We start from the raw sequence: 11,446 nt of genomic DNA on the forward strand, positions 1-11,446 counted from the left end.
GAAAGAATATGAACTTAGTATTGACAGATCTTCCAGGTTTTCAAGACAAGTCAGAAATTCAGGGGTTTGTGAAAAATTTTAAAGACATTAAAAATATTGCATAAGCCAAACAAAATATGTGGGCAGGTCAAAGTCAAGTGCACGTTGCAAGTTTGTATCCTCTGCTACAAAATTATTTGCAAAAGCGAGGAATGTTCAAGTTAGGGCAGCCCTAAATCAAGCAATTCCTTCCAACCATCTCAGCCTAGGTCTCAATCACTCTGACTTAACCTGAGAGCCAAACATATGTGACAGTTTAGTGAACTATAGTGAATCCCTTCTTTGTGCCAAGTGCTGGGGAGTGAGACATGCACAGTGGCTATAAATAGCAGGTAACATTTATTGAATATTTTGTAAGTGCCAGGCACTATTCTACATGTTACTTGAGTTAATTTAATCCTTTTAGCAACTCTACTAAGTACTATTATCTTTATTTTAAAGATAAAGCTGAGGCACAAAATACATAAATCTCTCCCAGGTCAATTAGTAAACAGGAAAGCTGAAATTAGGACCTCAGATTCCACTAAGAAGCTTACAATTTGAAAGCAGGTGTTAGTCAGTATCTGGTATTGAGATAAGTGATTACACATAAATGAAATAATAAAATTGCATCTAACCTCATTCCACACACAAAGTGGACCAGAGATCTAAACATTAAAGGCAAACAGTTGAGATTCTAGAAGATCATTTACATGGTGACTTACATCTTGGGGGAGAAAAAGATTGATGATATTGACATTAAAATTTCAACTTTTAGCAACCTTCTACAGATTTAATTAATTTATTTAAATACTCTTATGTGTAGAAGTGTTTTGCCTACATATATGTATGTATACCATATGCATGCAGTGCCCACAGAGACCAGAAAAGGCATTAGATCCCGATATTGGACATTTGACAAGTGGGTGTTAGAAACTGAACGTAGGTCATACACAAAAGCATTGAATGCTCTTAACTACTGATCCATCTCTCCAGCATCCCTCCCTGCTTTTTTTCCCCATGTTGAGGATCAAGTCCAAGGCACTGAGCAAATTATATATTCTCAACTCTCAAGAGTTTTAAAATATGTAACAAACTGGGAAATGACATCTGTGATACATATATACAAGAGTTAATAATTAGAATGTATAAAGAAACAGTTTAAAAAAAATAACCTAGCAGAAAAACAAATAATCTAACAGAACAAGCCCAGCCAGATGTAAATTGTATAAACCTGAGACTACCTCAGTTAACCCGGTCAGCAGACTCCAAAACAGTCAGTTTGCTATCACTGAACAATAAAAAGTAGCCAGGGGGTCTGTATCACATTGCAGGTACACAGAGTCGAAGGGAATCCATCCAGAAGAGCAAAGGTAAGACGGCAATTCTTCACGGTATAGAAATTGGACAGGAAAGTAATGGTTGAACAATAAGGCATCAAGGTAGATCAGCTGTTAACAAACATTTGCAAAAGACTATTTTCAACTTTGTGAGTTGATATAAATTCCCTGTTAACAACTGCTCAATTCTGCAAATGGAAGTACTTACAGCCATGGACGAAATGTAAATCAGCGTGGTTGCACATCAACGAAATATTATTCACAAAAAACAAGTTGGTCGACAAGATTTAGCCTATGAGCTAGTTTGGTGTTCCCTAATGTAGGAAGCTGTGACTCCTAAACTCTAGGAATATTCTCTGCATTATGCAACTACATTTTTATGTCAGCTGACACCTCTAATTTCTAACTAAAATCTATACTACAATTACATTTAACAGCTTTGGAATGGTAAAAAACGAAAACAAAACAAAATAAAAAAAAAAAACAAAAAACCCTCCAACAATAACAAAACAAAAACCCTCTAACTTATTATCTGTGACAATTTTCTATTCATCTTTGGGCTGGAGAGATGGCTTAGTGGTTAAGAGCACTGACTGCTCTTCCAGAGGTTCTGAGTTCAAATCCCAGCAACCTCATGGTGGCTCACAGCCATCTGTAATGGGATCTGATGCCCTCTTCTGGTGTGTCTGAAGACAGCTACAGTGTACTTATATATAAGAAATAAATCTTCTATTCATCTTTATTTCACTGAGGAAAAAATGTTTTTGACAGTCATCATCCAAACTAGAATTTAAAATGCTCCCTCATCACTCACAGCACTGGTTATCAACACCTGGGATAGCTAATTCTGCTCAGGGTCCACTCTTAACCTTAATTGTGACCCTTATTGTTTCTTTCCTTTCTCTTCAGTCTATCCTCCATATCTGAAAAGAACATGTATTTGTGCTGGGAAGATAGCTCCGTTTGTAAAGTGCTTGTCTTCCAGGCATGAGGATCTTTGTTCCATCCCAGGGACCAATTAAAACAAAATAAAACAAACTAACAAACAAACACAAAAGAACGGGTATATTGGTGCTCAGTTGTAATCTCAGTGCTGAAAAGGCAGAGACAAGCAGGAAGCCTGTACTTACTGGCCAGCTAACCTACCCTACTTGACAAATCCCAGGCCATCAAGAGACCCTGCTGATACATGATAGAGTGATAGATAGACCAACTGATAGACAAACAGATGGATGCACGCCAAGCTGAACAGTGCCTAAAAATGATGACAGAGATCGAACTCTGGGTTCTACACATATGAGCACACAAGCGCTCGCTCGCGCTCTCTCGCTCTCTCTCTCTCTCTCACATACACACACACACACACACACACACACACACACACACACACACACACACACAGAGGGGGGAGGGAGGAGGAAGAAGAGGAGGAGAGAGAGAGCACATCCATTCATCTCCTTAAAATTAAACCTCATTATATACTCCCCCTCTCAAAAATCTTGACTGCCCCATCCTCAGGTGAGGAGTCAGGCTAAATTCCTCAGTCAAGACTTTCCTTGTCTTGTCTCTAGTCAGACCTGCATATATACTGATCTCAACCTTATTCAAGGTAATGTCTTTGAAATTACTTCTTAATGTGCTGGTAACAGACTATATCTAGGACTTGGAAGATGGCTCAGGTGGTATAATGCTTGCCCCATAAGGGCATACAGACCTGAGTTTGGAACCCCAGTTCTAACAAAGGCAGGGTGCACATCTGTAACCCTGCTGGAGGGTAGAGGCTGGCAGATCCCGAAAGCTCCTGGCTAGTGAGCCTACCTGGAGCAATAAGCTGGAGGGTTAGTGAGAGACCGCCTCAAAAGATAACGTGGTTAGGACTGTAACATGGCTCAGTGGGCAAAGGCGCTAGCTGTCAGGCCTAGTGACCTGAGTTCGGTCTGGCAGACCCACAGAGGTGGAAAGAGAGAAGTGATTCCCACAAGCTATCCCCATACTTCCACATGCATGCCCCACATCCACAAGTAACTAAACAACAGAGAATAAAAACAAAAGTAATAAAGCAGAGAAGCAATCAAGTAAGACACCAAAGTCAACCTCTGGTCCCCACGTGCATACACACATACTTAAAGTCTACACACACCCGGAGAGTCAAGGGTATCTTCAGCATGACAGAGCTGCCCCGGCTGAGCAAGGATCTGAGTTTGATTCCTACCACCACATTCACAAAAAGGTGTGCGTGCAGACACATCAGCAGAGGTAATTTTTATACTTGGTAACTATTATAATGCAATTGCTTTTCTTTGTAATCCAATGTACTTTATTTTATGCAATTAAAAATATTACTTTGAGAGCGGTCCGTGTGTTTTGCTAGATGCTACAGGGGCCATGGCACACATAAGACCAGACCTCTCTGCATTAGGAAGGCTCAGAAAAATTGTTATTGAATATACCTATTTAAAATCCTTTCAAGTTCTTTTGGCTAAAAGTCCTTTTTGTGCTTGGGAAAAAACTAATACTGTACCATTACTACATCACTAACCTCTGAAATTCTTTTTTCCCCTCCAGAGATACAGCCTTGAAAGCAGTCTCCTGCCTCAGCCTCCTGTGCCGAGATTATAGATGTGAGCCACTGCACCTGGCCTCTAAAGCTTTTTGATTATGTGGGGCTCTAGACTGTTATTCCCTGCTATCCATTTACCATGGGTTCCAGGACCTCCTAAGATATCAAAACCATTATATGAAGTGGTATAGTATCTGTATACCCCTATACCTGTAATACCCAATACAATATAAATGTCATGTAAACAGTTGTTATGCTATCCAGTTTAGGGAAGAATGACAAGCAAAAAAAAAAAAAAGGTATATTTACACAGATGTAATTTTTTAAAATGAATGCTTTCAATTCGTGGTTCATTGAAGCTGTAGATGCAAAACTCAGGGATATTAAAAGTCAACTATGTATCATATCCTGGTCTATCTAAACTTTGAATTCCCTATAATAACAGAACTTAAAGAGAACAACATGATGGACAGCCTAGGTCTCTAACATTCTTTTTTTTTTTCCTTGTAGGCTTTTTATGGGTTTTTTTTGTTTGTTTGTTTTGTTTTTGCTGTGCAATAAACATTTAAAAGAGGAAGGGCATCTTTAACTCTACAAAGAGGTTCTTTGTTGATGCTTTTTTGTGTACCAATGGAGATCTAATAAATATCCAATAATTGATTATCTATAGTTTTTGTATCCCGCTCAGCCTTTGTACTGACATCTTGTTCAAACAAAACTTAACGGCTCTCTAGTATATGGTACCCCTTAGCTTAGTAAAATCCTTTGAGGAAACGTGTTGAATGAGGAAGCAGTAGGCCCTTCTAGGAGCCCCAGTCACCAATATGTACTGTCTTGGGAAAGCAACTACCTTTCTATGTCTCAGGCTAAAATCACTACTTGATCTGAAATCATGACATGATATCCAAAGCCACTGTAGTTTTTCCATACTCATTCTTCACCATTCTAACTGGCTTCAACAAGACCTTTCAGATGACCTCTTCAGGTGACCCTGCTCTTTAAGCAGCGGCTGTCCCCTTCCAGGAAAGACACTTTGGGTCACCGCCCCCTAACAGTTGGATCCCTCCTTTTAAAGACAACTCCTTAAGTTGCTGGAGGTTCTCTCCTTTCCTAACCAGTTCCACTCTGTACCTTTTGCTGTCTGTCCAGCTCCTACATCCAACCCCCGCCACCCTTTCTTTCCTCATCAAGTTCTTCCCTTTTCCTGTTGCTGCCTCCAAACGGACTAGAGGCTCCTCAAAGGCTCCTCGGGGCTCAAAGGTCCTGAGACCCTTGGGAGTCATAAAGGCTGGCCATTCAGCGCCAGGACCTTTCCAGACTGATTCCCGCGTCAGTACCCCACTCCGATGTCCCTGTTCGCAACCCCCATTTCTAAGCAATCACCTCCTGTGCACGCAAAGAACTATTCGAGCCCTGACAGCCAGGACTTAGCTCCCAAGCCGCCTCCCCTACCCCTGGGTATGACTCTGGGGTTCAGAGCACTGCGCACGGCCTAACCCAACTCCACCGCCCACCACCCCCTCAGCCCACCAACCCCAACGCGGGTCCCGTTCCCTCCCGGGGTCTTTTCTCCGCGCTCCAAGCCCCGACCTCACACCCCGATGTAGCCCGCAGCTGGGCTAGAGCGCCACCCAGCTCAGTCCCCCGGCCGCCCTGCACTCCCGCAGCGCCCCGACCCCGCGCCCCGCACCCTCCCCACCGCCACCCCGCCGCTCCCGCCCGCGCCCCGCCCGCAGGCCCGGAGCCCGCTCCCCAACATGGCGACGGGGACACGAGCGCGGCGGCGGGTGGGGCGGCTGCGGGCCCGGCCGCACTCCGCCGAGCTTGCACGGCCGCCCGGCGCCATCTTCGCGCGCCGGCCTGGGCGGCGCCTCCTCCCCACGAAGCCAACTGGGCCCGGCCTGGGACGCCTGGCAGGCCCACCCACGGGCCAGCGTCGCCGTCGCCTCACCTGAGCGCGGCCCCAGGCCCTCCCGGGCGGGCCTCGCAGCGCCGGCCCGGGCCGTGCGTGCCCAGCGCCCTCGGCGCGTCCGTCCGCCCTTCCTCGCGTGTGCCCGTCTGTCCGGCCGTCGGCGCCCGGCCGCCCGCAGCCCGACCCGGCAGGGCCTCAGGGAGCCGGTGGGGAGGGGGGGGGATGGGCCGGACCGGGCCGGGGAGGGAGGGGGAGGGAAGGAGAGAGGGAGGGAGCGCGGCGGGGGCGGGGCGGGCCCGAGGGGCGGGGCCCTGCCCACGTGATCGGGCGTCCCCTGGCGCGCAAGGTGGAGCGCGCGAGCCTGAGAGCGAGCGAGCGAGCGAGCGAGCGAGCGTGCGAGCTCCGGTCCTGGGTCCGATCTTGGTTTGGTTAGACGTTCAGCGTAGTCCCAGCGGATGGTTGTGTATGCTGCGTACGTTAGTGCTCCGTGCCTCAGTTTGCTCATCTCAACTATGGGGATATCAGTGTTTCCAGGCGCAGAAGAAATGGGGAAAAGACTTGGAAAGCGTTTGACACATCGGGGCTATAAATAATAGCCATTATTAGCATAGAGTCTAAGAACAGTGGCCATAAAGGTAACCTTTATTATTCTCCTAGAAATATTTCCCTACTCTGCCCCACCACTATCCTAGCAAACTCAGTAGGTGCTCACAAAATATAACTGTTGAGTGAACAAGTGTGGGCGGGTCACTGGCCTTTTCTTTTTTCCTCTCTTCCCCTCTTCCCCAAGTAGGGCCGGGCCTGGATTCACTTAAATCAGTTCTCATCACTTAGCTTCATGATTTTCTTTGCCCCTCTGAATCTCAGCCTCTTCCACTGTAAGGGAAGCCAGTGTTAGGACAGGTGGATTTTTTTTTTTCTTTTTTCTTTTTTGCCAGAGGAAAGCGCGGACGCAGTCCCCCACTACCACAAATTATGCAGTCGCGTTTCCTGCATTTGGGAAAATCGCAGGGGTCAACACATCCGGAGTGCAATGGATAAGCCTCTCCCTGGGAAAACCACCTTCGTGGTCATGGTACCTCCCCTTCCAGATAAGTGTGGGCAGGTGGATTCTTAACTCAGTTGTATCGTCTGTACTCTCATCTAAGAGAGGGCCTGTAATTCTTTCATTCCACAGATACTTCTTGAACACACACTGTGCACTTAGACTAGTACAGGAAGCTACCCTAACCCCCAAGCTCCCAGTGTGCTCCAGCAATATTCCGCAGTCAGAAATCACTCTTTTACTAAAAATGATTCCACAAAATCTAGACTGTGTGTGTGTGTGTGTGTGTGTGTGTGTGTGTGTGAGAGAGAGAGAGAGAGAGAGAGAGAGAGAGAGAGAGAGAGAGAAGGGGGGGAGAGGGAGAGAGAGAAACTTTTTGAGAGGAGAAAGAGGACTGGGCCGGGACAGGGGGCAAGTAAGGAAATGTGGAGTGAATATAAACATGATATACAAGTATGAAAATCATAATGAAGCCTATTAGTTACTTTCTATGTATATGAGTGTTTTGACTGCATGTATGTATGCACACCACACGTGTGCATGCCTGGGCCTGTGGAGGTGTGATCTGCAGCCTGGAGTTACAGATGAGTTGAGAGCTGCCATGTGGGTGCTGGGAATGGAACCCTGGGTCCTCTAGTAGAGTGGTAGGCTACTGAGCCATCTCTCAAAATCTTTTTTTTTTTTAATTAAAAACCCAGGCAGGCAAGATGGATTAATGGGTAAATGTACTTACCTACCATGCCTGACAACCCGAGTTTCGTCCCTGGAGCCCCACATGATGGAAGGAGAGAATGGACTCCCACACATTGTCTTCTGACCCCCGAGTGTGGTGTGCGTAAACACACTCAATTTTTTAAAAATATTTTAATGCGTATGGATTTTTTGCCTGTGTATATGTCTGCGCACCATGTGCATGTCTGGTCTCTGCCTGAGGAGGCCAGAAGAGGGTGTTGGATCCCTTGGAACTGCCATTACAGACGGTTATAAGCCACCATGTGGGTGCTGGGAACTAAACCATTTGAACTATTCCATACAGCCAATTTTTTAATGTAGTAAAAATCTCGAAACCCATTCTAAATTCGCTGCTCTCAAGCTGAAAGACAAACAAATCTCCCTGATGCAGACGCTGTGCCAGGCTTATTTCAAGTCCTCTTTCCTTCTCCTTGGCTCCCCTTGTACGTGCCGATCCCACTACCTGACATTCCCTCCTGTATAGAGACCTTTCCCTTCCCAGTGCTAACATGGCTACCTCATGGACGTGGCCCTGATCTCTCCCTACACAGGCTTCTCTTAGCAGTATGTACTTATCAACTGAGTATACAGTTGATCAATAAAATAAAAATCAAAATAGTTTATTTTCTTTGCCACCAGACTGGCCTTATTACGTTGGTTTCTGTTTCCCTGGTAAATAAATAGCACACTGTCGATAGTGAATATTTATGTGGATTCTACATGCTGTTCTGTATACGAGGCTCATGACCTTAAAAAGATGGAGAACCACAGGCAAGCCACTATGTAGCCGTGGGTGGCCCGGAACTCAGAGATCCACCTGCCTCTGCCTCCTGAGTGCTGGGATTAAAAGCATGGACCACCCCTCCACAAGCCTTTCCTTTTTTATTCTGGTATGTTAACCTTATGACATAAGGGGATGAGATTTTCATACCCAAGTCTATTGAACTTTGCCCTTTTTACTCTATGTTATACTGTCCTGTACCCCACCTTCCTTTCCCTGGCCCTTTCCTCTTCCCTGCTCTTTATTTCTTAATTTGTTTTAACTTTAACATGCATGTGTCTAGGGAGAGGGTGTATGTGCCTCTATGTGTGTGTGTGTGTGTGTGTGTGTGTGTGTGTGTGTGTGTGTGTGTGTGCTTGTGTTGGCAGGGGTGAAGGGGAGTAACTGCAGAATCTAGAAGAGGGCTTCAAATCCCCTAGAGCAGTTGAACTTAGGTCTCCTGCTTTTAACAGGTGTGCACCATCCCCATCCCCTATTTTTATTTTTTGAACTAGAATATTTACATATTCCTGGCTAACCTGGAACATGCTGGTCCCAAACTCACAGAGATCTGGCTGCCTCTGCCTCTCAAGTATTGGAATTAAAAGTGTACTTCTATATCCAGTTGATTTCATTCTTTTGTTAGTTTTGTTTTGTTTTGTTTTGTTTTGTTTTGTTTTGTTTTGAGACAAACGTTCTCTGTGTAGCTCTGACTGTCCTGGAACCCACCTTATAGACCATTCTGGCCCCTGGCCTTGAACTCAGAGATCCACCTGCTCCTGCTTCCCAAGTGCTGGGAGTAAAGGTGTGGGCCACCACTACCCAGATGATGTCATCCTTTTTTTGGCTAACTAATATTTACGTATGCATGTACATCAGCTTCTCCATCCATTGATGGGTGTCTAGGCTGATTGCATAAGTTGGCTGTTGTGAATAATACCACAATAAGCTTGAGTGTGTGGGCATTTCTGATGTATATTAACTTAGATCCTTTTTGGTGTGTTCCATGAGAACGGTATATCTGGATCATATGGTAGCCCTATTTTTAATTGAGGAATATTCATATTAATTTCCATGATGACTAGATTACTTTGTTTTCATTTTATAAAAAGTTACAATTTCTACCCAATAAAATACAAAAATCTTACACATGCACATGGTGGGGGTGGGGGTGCTGGAAGCTTGAACTCGGGGCCTTGCACATACTAGACAAAGACTTTCCTGCTAAGTAATATCCCTGGTCCACCTAATAAGTCTTTAACTTATGTTCCTGTGGCACCACCACTCACTCAGATCAAGTTGCAGATTAGTTAACCCAGAAAGTCCCCTTCTGTTCCCTTCCAGTGAATGCCTGTCCCGTCAGAGGTAAGAATCATCCTGATTTCTAGCATTAAACTTATTTCATCAGTTCTTGAACGACTGGTAAACAGAGTATATGACAGGTATCCTTTTGCGTTAGCCTGAAACTGCGACACACCAAAAGGATCACTTGTGTTTATGATGCGGTGAGTAAACTGCATGGCTAATCGATCTGAATTTGCAGAGATGGGGTCCTGACACAGACGGGGTCGCCAACAGTTAGGAATGACATCATCTACACACCTCCCAGCTCCACAAAAACTCTCAGAGACGTGAGAACTCTGAAAGGTTCCAGAAACTCAGTAACAGGAATCCCATTTTTCCAAACAACTTGAAAACTGGGTGAAAGACTTGACTATGGACCTCCTGCCTCTGAAGAAAACAATTCAAATGGCGAATAAGAACATGGAAACCTTTCACTCGAGTAACGATCAGGGAAGGCAAATCAAAATCACAAGGGAGGGTCTGGGTCAACATTCATGGAAAACTCGAGCATAGGGGCTCAAGTTAACTTTGCAGTACCTGTAATCCTAGCGTTGGAGCGCAGAAAGGCAGTTCCCAGCCAGGAGGTGGTGTTGCTTGCCTTTAACTCTGAGTTCCAGGACAGCTTGGTCTACAGAGTGAGTTCCAGGACAGCAAGAGCTAGAGAAACCCATTCTCAAAAAAATAAACAAACAAACAAAAATCTAGTTTTGAGTTTTGCAGAGTGCGTTCCAGGTTCAGAGAGAAACTGTCTTTTAAAAAAAAAAAAAAAAAAAAAGATAGTGATAAAGAAAGAAACCTAACCCAACTTCTACCCTACACACACACACACACACACACACACACACACACACACACACGCACACACACGTGCACGCGCAGTGCACATGCACACAAATGCCCATTACACAAGTGTATGTGTGCAGACAGTCACAATGAGAAGCTAAGGCTGGGAATACAGCTTGCTTGGTGGAGTTCTTGCCTGACATGCATAAAGGAGGCTCTGGGATGGATCCCCAGGGCCACAGGAATTCTCTTAATCCCAGTACTCAGGAAGTGGGGGCAGAAGAACCAGAAATTCAAGGTCATCCTCAGCTATACAGTGAGTTAGCCTGGGCTACATGAGATCCTGACTCAAAAGGGCAGAGGGAGGCAGAAAAGAACTATTGGCAAGAGCATGGAGGAATTGGAAGCCTTGTGGAAGCCTTGTGTATTACTAGTGGGACTGTGACTGTGGAAAGTAGCCTACAGTTCCTGAAAAAAGTTAAACATGAGATCGCCACATAAGCCAATACCTCCATCCAATTTAAGGTATTTAAATTGAAAATATTTCTGTATAGCCATGTTCACAGTTGTTCATGACAACCAAAAAAGTGATCGCAGGTGTGCCCTCCATTTCCAGAGTGAAGTTCATTCCAGAGGTAGCCAAGTTAACAACCAAGAACAGCCATCACAAATGGTATATTTTATATACACACCACACACACAGAACCCAAGCCATCATTCATACCTACTTTTAAGATGGTAGCAATGTGTAGCACTGGCTGGCCTGGAACCCAAAGAGCTCTGCTTGTCTCTGCCCCCGAGTGCCGGAATAAAGGTGTTGACCGCCATTCCTGGCACCAACTCACTTTTAAATATTGTATTATTATTTCAATTATGTGTATATTTGTGTGTGTATCTTTGTGTGTGTATCTGTCTGTGTGTGTGTGTGTGTGTGCGCGCTCGAGTGAGTGAG

General features: G+C 45.1%; 1 protein-coding gene and 1 non-coding gene across 6 annotated transcripts in view; both read right to left on the reverse strand.

The window, feature by feature from the left end:
- Positions 1–6,064, reverse strand: part of Ncoa6 (nuclear receptor coactivator 6) — a 71,779-nt gene extending 65,715 nt beyond the window's left edge. For all 5 annotated transcript variants that reach the window (XM_032904521.1, XM_032904524.1, XM_032904523.1 and 2 more), the window contains exon 1: positions 5,870–6,064. The gene's annotated coding sequence lies outside the window, so the exon portion shown is untranslated. The remainder of the gene's footprint in view (positions 1–5,869) is intronic.
- A 701-nt stretch (positions 6,065–6,765) lies between these two features.
- LOC116902531 lies at positions 6,766–6,929 on the reverse strand. The gene has a single exon (XR_004388135.1). It is a non-coding gene; the product is annotated as a U1 spliceosomal RNA (small nuclear RNA).
- Positions 6,930–11,446: the final 4,517 nt, after the last annotated feature.

The sequence above is a fragment of the Rattus rattus genome, chromosome 5 (genome assembly GCF_011064425.1).
Source record: "Rattus rattus isolate New Zealand chromosome 5, Rrattus_CSIRO_v1, whole genome shotgun sequence".
In the NCBI taxonomy this organism is placed as follows: Eukaryota; Metazoa; Chordata; class Mammalia; order Rodentia; family Muridae; genus Rattus; species Rattus rattus.